Consider the following 7,122-nt stretch of genomic DNA (forward strand, 5'->3'; position numbering starts at 1 on the left):
TTCATTACTAGTTAATTTTTGCTTGTTGGTGTAGAGTTCCTTGCGGAATTTATTTGATGGAATTTAACAGTGGTATGTTGATCTCGACATTTCTGAATGTCTCAAAGATCTCATTGTTTTCTTTATCTTTTTAACATTGGTTCAATAGTCCTGGAAATGAGATTGAATTTTAGGCAATGGAGGTTTCGTTTAGACCTATTAATCATTCTTGGGCTTTTTCTGAGCGGAATCTTGGCCAAGATTTCTACCAAGAATTGGTTCCAGTACTTTTGCACTTCGCAACCTCATTGCATTCACATGTTATCTTGGATTAGGTTCCGTTTGTGACAGTAGCTTCCCTTGTGAGTTCATTTTCTCAATTGATATTGTCAATTCTCTTATAGACGCCTTGATTTTCTGTTGAAAATTAAGCATATTAGTTGCTAATTTATTAACCATGGTTTCTAAAGAGATACCTGGATCTCGCAGTTGTTGTGGAAACTGATTTTGGTATGGCTGGTTGTACTACAGGTTTGCCCCATAACTAAAGTTAGAATGGTCTTTCCATCCTGGGTTATATGTATTTCCATAGGGGTTATATCGCCTTTGGGGCGGTCTAGAAAAGTTCCCACAATATCGAAATGGGCCATAGTATCATCACACAAACTAGGGCATGCATCAGTTGTATGTTCAGATGTTGCACAAATTCCACACAGTCGGGTTTTTCCTATTTTTACTGTAAAAAGAGAATTCATGATATTAGTAAGTCAATCAACTTTATCTTCTAAAGCTAAAATACTTAGCTGATGAATCGTTCTAGTGGGTTTAGGATTGGCTAAAAATTGTTGAGTATTAACAGCCATCGTGGATATCAAGTCCCTTGCTTGTTGGGGAGTTATGTTGACCAACGTTCCTCCACTAGCGGCGTCACCATATTCATCTCTATGGGTTTCAGGCCTTTATAAAAGTGTTGGAGTAGAGACTGTTCCATTATACCATGTTGTGGACAGCTTGCATACAACTTCTTAAATTGCTCCCAATAGTCGTAAAGAGACTTTACTTCTTTTTGCCTTATCCCAACAATCTCTCTTCTTAACTCAGTTACATGTGATGCTGGAAAAAACCTATTGAGAAACAAACGAGAAAGATCAGCCCAAGTTGTAATAGACCTAGGGGATAGATAAAATAACCATTCCCTAGCTGAATCTACTAGGGAAAAAAGGAAAGCTCTCAATTTGATTTTATCCTCAGTTACCCCCTAAGGTTTCATACTAAGACAAACTATATAAAACTCTTTCAGATGTTTGTGGGGAGTTTTGTTTTGCATCCCACAAAAAGTTGGCAGTAATTGGATTAAACTTGACTTTAATTCAAAATTAGCATCAATGGTAGGATACACAATGCACAATGGTGGTTTTTCTGTCGAAGCTTCGGCCAGTTGCCGAATCGTTTGAGCCATAGGTTGATGTGCTAGATTCAGGTTTTCGTTAACCCTAATGTTAAGCACTTCTTTCGGTGAATCAACTTCTACTTTTTCGCTTTCAAGTTTTTAAGGAGGGTTTTTGTTAACCCTAGACTCAACTTCGTCGTCGACTTCAATTTCTGGTGGTGGGTTACTCTGAATCCTAACTATTCCTGACTGTTTTTTTACGTAGCTTTGTTTCTTTGCAATTAGCTCTTGTAGTCTTTTCTATCTCTGAATCAAACGCAAGAATACCTAAAGTAGATCTAGTCATAAGAAACAAAGAAACAAGATTAGTACATTACCAGTCCCCGAAAATGGGGCCAAAACTTGATGCGGTCGTTGAGAGCACCAAAAATATCCTATCCCTATAAAATAATGAAAAGAATATTATAAAAGAAGTAGGGTCAAATCCTCAGGGACTATATTTGCACAAGTTCATTTTCCTCGAAATCCCAGACTGAGTCGTGCCCAAGAAAACCTACATACTTGGAAAAAAAATAGAATTAAAAGTTTGATTGAATTGAAATTGCATAAATTGAAATTAAAATTGTAATGAAAAACATAGTTGAGGAAAGAGTTTTTATGGAGAGATTCCAGCCTCCGGTTGTCTCGATCCACCTTGGGTTCTATCATCAGCTTTTAGGTGATCCTTCTAGAACAGAATAAGTCGGTTATAGTGGAGGAGGACGCCTACAACCACCAACCCCACTTAGATTTTAAACTTACGATTTAGAGGAACCTGACTCTAGCCAAGCGTCGCTTTTGTGGGACTATCTTACACTAGATCATCACTTCTCAATGGCGAATGCCACGTCATTTTGTCTCTTGGGCTCGACAACCACTGATGCAGTAAGCTAACGAATCAACTGTACAACCTTCCCAAAACATGCAAAGAGACCGCCTTTTCATAAGATGAAAAATCAATTTTGAAGGGACATGGATGGAAGCGTCAGTTCTGTAGTGCGGAGAAGAGATAAATACTCGTTAAGAAGGCTAAGCGTGGGTTCTAAGCCTCATGAACCCTTTTTAGGGAATTTCGACAACCTTTGGCTAAATGAATTTAGTGGGTCGTGCTTTTTAGGGAAAAGAAATAAATGTAATGAAAACAGAATTTTTATTGAATAATATGAAAGAAAATAAGGCTAAGCTTTTTGGGAAAGGGAGTGTTGACAGAAAAGATGAGTGAAATTTGTGTCACTCCATCCCCTATTTATAGTACTAGGAAACCTAGTTTATTCCTAATTAAATTCTAAAAGATAAATACAAATAAATAAATATAATTAAAGATAAATGAAGATAAAAGCTAAAATTAAATCTAATAATAATCTTTAACAGTTATCCTAATATAATTAAAATTTAAATAGAGTCTTGTATTTAAAAAATCTATTCTTTACACTTTTGCTCCCAAGTTTTCCACTTTTTTGCATTTTTGGCACTATTTTCTTCCTACTTCGTATGCTGGCACATTTTATCTTTAAATTCAAACTTTTTGCCCCTAAATTTCTTTTTGTCTTCAATTTAGTCCCTACAAGATAAAAAACCATAAATAACTCAAATTAATAGGATTATACTCAAAATAAATATGTAATTAATACATAAAAATATGTTATTCTAGAGTATTATAAAAAAAAAGATGTCGAAAAAAATTGGTTGCAAGTTCGTTAATGGCGATGTCAGGCTCCACCCATCCATCCCTACCATCCTCCAATTTCTTTATTGTATTTCTTTTTTTGCGCTGGGTTGCAAAATTATGGAAGAAGGCAGTGTTTCGGTCCCCCATTCTCAACCAATTTACTCTTGCCCGTTGTTCACAATACAATTCTTCCTTGCCGGCTTCCATGTTGAGTGCTAGTTTGACTTCTGTTAATTCTGCCAAAACACTATTATCTGGATCTTCTCTATTTAAGTAGATAAGTCATGATTTTAATTCCTCTCTTACCTTTCATCTGGAGCTGCTACTAGATTTAACCCAAATTTTCAATTTCAATTTCAGATCTTCTATTTTTTTTTGGCAAATTCTTATCTCCCAACTCCCACCTTTGTTTTATTGCCTCTTTGAGATCATTTTCTAGCACCCAGTAGCATTGAATCTGAACAAATTTTTACTGTTCTCAAATCTCACTCTTTCATGCGTCTCTATATTAATAAATATGGGACAATGATCATAAATACTGTGATACTTATGCTTAACTGAGAAATTCGGGAATCTTTCCCACCACAGTGGATTGGCTACCCCCTATCCAATCTTTCACGAATGTTATTACCTGGAAGTCTCCCTCGTTCTTGTGTAAACCATTGTCCTAAAAATCCTAAACCATTCAATTCACAATCTTCCAAAGCCTCTCTAAATGCCAACATTTGTCTTTCCTCCCTTAATCTACCCCCACTTTTTTCAAACGAGTATAGTATTTCATTAAAGTCCTCCATTACAAGCCATGGCAACTTGTTATTTCCTTTTAGCTGTCTAAGAAGGTTCCATGAATCTTTCCTTTTATGTTCAATTGGTGAGCCATAAAAACCTATAAAATGCCAACATTCCTCTTCACTATTTTCCATAACTTCAATATCAATATGAGATTTAGAATAACTTCTTAACATAACATATACTCCTTCCTTCCAACCAAGAGAAAGTCCCCCTTTTGATCCTTCCGCACGCACATCAATCCCATTTGTATACATATTTTCCTTATTGCTTCCATCCTTCTTGAATTGACTTTTGCTTGAATTAAAAACAAAATTTGAGGTTGAAATTGTCTCAAGCTATTTGTGAGACGTTTTACTGTTCGTGGCTGTCTTAAGCCACGAACATTCCAACTTAAGATTTTCATTGTGACCGGTCGGCCTGCTTATTAGTAGTCGCCGATATATCATTGTTGGTGAAAGGGCTTGAGTTAGTAACTTGATGAGCTCCTTCTAATTCTTGAACCCTCTGTCTTTTCTTTCCGTCAACGGTTCCTATTGGTGTTTCCTCGAAGACATCATTTCTTTATAATGTCATTTAATTTATCTATTCTTATAATTTAATTTTCAATGTCTAAATTCATTTTTAATAAGGAAAAACTTGATTAATTTTTTAAGATATAAGAAAAAAAATTGTAATTTTTAAATGATTAATTGATTATGATGAAATTAAGATCCAAACTAAAAGTAATAATATTTAAAATGAAAATTATTTATGCTTAATAATTGAAATAGTGCATAATGTGTGATAATTTGATAATGAATGAATTTAGACATGGTGGATATACACTCAACAATGAAATATACACTCAATAATTTTGATATGTTAATCTATTGGCAATAGCTCCTTTTTGTTTTTCTAAATTGCCTACTATTTTTACTACTCAAATGTTGTTTATTCCTACTATTACAAAAAAATAATCTTGTTGTTGATTCATCTCTATTTTTTTTTATTTTTTTCTCATAATTAGGACGTTCACTATTGACAACAATAACTAATTCTTTCGTCATTGGTGCTCTTTGGAAAGGTAAATGGTTGATAATGAAATGTACTACATTCTTATAAGTGAGAATCGAACCTATAGCGACCTGAAAATTAGTGGTGTCGAAAAATACGATTTCAGGGCCTCATTCCAGTAAATCGAGCTTGTAAATATTTTTTATTAAAATATGGGATATAGTATAGGGGAAGTCAATTATGGATAAGTAATTTTACCAAATTAATAATTAATTTAAGTTACAATGACTAAATTGTAGAAGTAATAAAAATTCAATCATTAAAAATTTTCTTAATTAGAAAATCTAATATTTAATAATTTAGTTTGTAAAGAAAACATGCACACAACATATAACACAATTGTATTATGATTTTACTACTCGACCATGGCTTAGGGCTTCATTTATCATTCTATCAAAGTTGGTAACAGTAGATCCCCTAAGGCTAATGGCAGCTTCAGCTTTCTTCTTCCATTCCAATGCCTTTTGCCTTATCCTTTGCCCATTATCTCCTTCCATCATCTCTTTAACAAGAGCTTCCACATTTTCACGCTTTATGTTTGGATTGATTTCCATGCCATTGCCCCACGTGGTACACATATATCGACAATTCGTTTGTTGATCATCGAAGAATGGTAAACAAATTAAAGGCACACCTTCGGATAGAGCTTCCAAATTAGAATTCCATTCATAATGTGTAAGGAAAACGCCGACCGCTGAGTGGGACAACACTTTTTGCTAGGTGCACCAACTTATTATGAAACCCTTTCCCTTTATTTCCTCTAAGAATTCTCTTGGAAATATAACTGATTCACCTATCACAAGATCAGGCCTAACTACCCATAAAAATGGGTATTTACTGTTTGCAAGTCCCCAAGCAAATTCTTTTAGATGATGATTAGACATCATCGCTACACTACCATAATTCACGTACACCACTGACTCGGGTTCCATTATGTTAAGCCATTCGATGCAGCTTATGTCCTCCTTCCATAGTTTTGAATTTAATAAGTCGTATTGGATTTCGAGTAAGTTATTACTTAGTGAGGCGAGTGGACCAATTGCATAAATATTAGGTGATTTGGATGCAAGAACTTGTAGCACTTCTTTGTCCAATTCATCGAACGTGTTAAAGATAATTGAAGATAAATTTAAGCATTCTTGTGATACTTCTATGATGGAATTAAACACGAAATCATTAGGGTCAATGGTTCTTATGTAGCTTGGTATGTCTTTGAGACGCATGTTAGGCATACCAAGGATCCAATCAATGGGCATCTTAAGTGTCCCATCGTTAGGAAAGCGTTTATCTACAACGAAAGTAAAACGCATGTTTTTGTTTCAATATGTAAAAAAAATAAGCCTGGATCATGTTGTATGTAACCCATAAAACTTCAAACAGATTATTATCAATGAACATAAGATATCCCAAAATTAAGTTACAAAGCACAAAAAAAAAAACATAAAATTTGTAACCTTTGAATGGAACAATGCCTTTTTGAGCTAGTTTTTGTAGTGCAAAAATCCCAGAAAGCTAACGGTTCAAGAAGTCCAGAGTTGAACATAAGGCACCCCAATGAGTTGAGATGCCTTGGTACCACAGTTCATGATTCCATCACAAACTATACAAGTAACAAGCGGCAATTGGGGCAAGGAATTAAGCTTAGATAGTAGCTCCAAGAATGGAGCCAAACAATTATTTCGTGTGGCAATAAATATTTCAAGAATAGACTGAGTCGCATCGGAATCGGAAGGTGGCAGCCCATCAGGTATTGCTGCGAACTGGAAATTAGGTAGACCCTTAACAGCTTCTTCTCCTCTAGACCATATCAACCGTCTATGGTTGAACTCGGAGTTGACAAAGGTTATATAGAAGCCTCTAGAGTGCAAGAGCTTGGCCAGTTGCATCATGGGGTTAATATGACCTTGTGCTGGGTATGGGAGACGTACTGCATGTGATTTAATTGAACCCATCTTTCCGCAAATAATAATTAAGCAAATAAGTCAAGTAGGTAGTGAAAATTGAAGATACTATTACAACTTGTGACATTTATATACAAAAAGTGAGGAGATAGAGATAAACAGGATAAAGCAGGCGGAAATTATGGCTCCATTTGATTATGGTGTAAAATAATTCCCATTGGATAAGGTTGAGAAAATATCAACTGCTTTTCAATAGTGCTTCATAATTCTGAGCCACGTGAGTTTGGATGGGCGATTGG

At 35.0% G+C, this 7,122-nt stretch overlaps 1 pseudogene; it reads right to left on the reverse strand.

Moving 5' to 3' along the window:
* Positions 1-5,266: 5,266 nt before the first annotated feature.
* Positions 5,267-6,874, reverse strand: LOC108465189 (linamarin synthase 2-like; annotated as a pseudogene).
* Between the last annotated feature and the right edge of the window lie 248 nt (positions 6,875-7,122).

The sequence above is a fragment of the Gossypium arboreum genome, chromosome 2, assembly GCF_025698485.1.
Source record: "Gossypium arboreum isolate Shixiya-1 chromosome 2, ASM2569848v2, whole genome shotgun sequence".
Lineage (NCBI taxonomy): Eukaryota > Viridiplantae > Streptophyta > Magnoliopsida > Malvales > Malvaceae > Gossypium > Gossypium arboreum.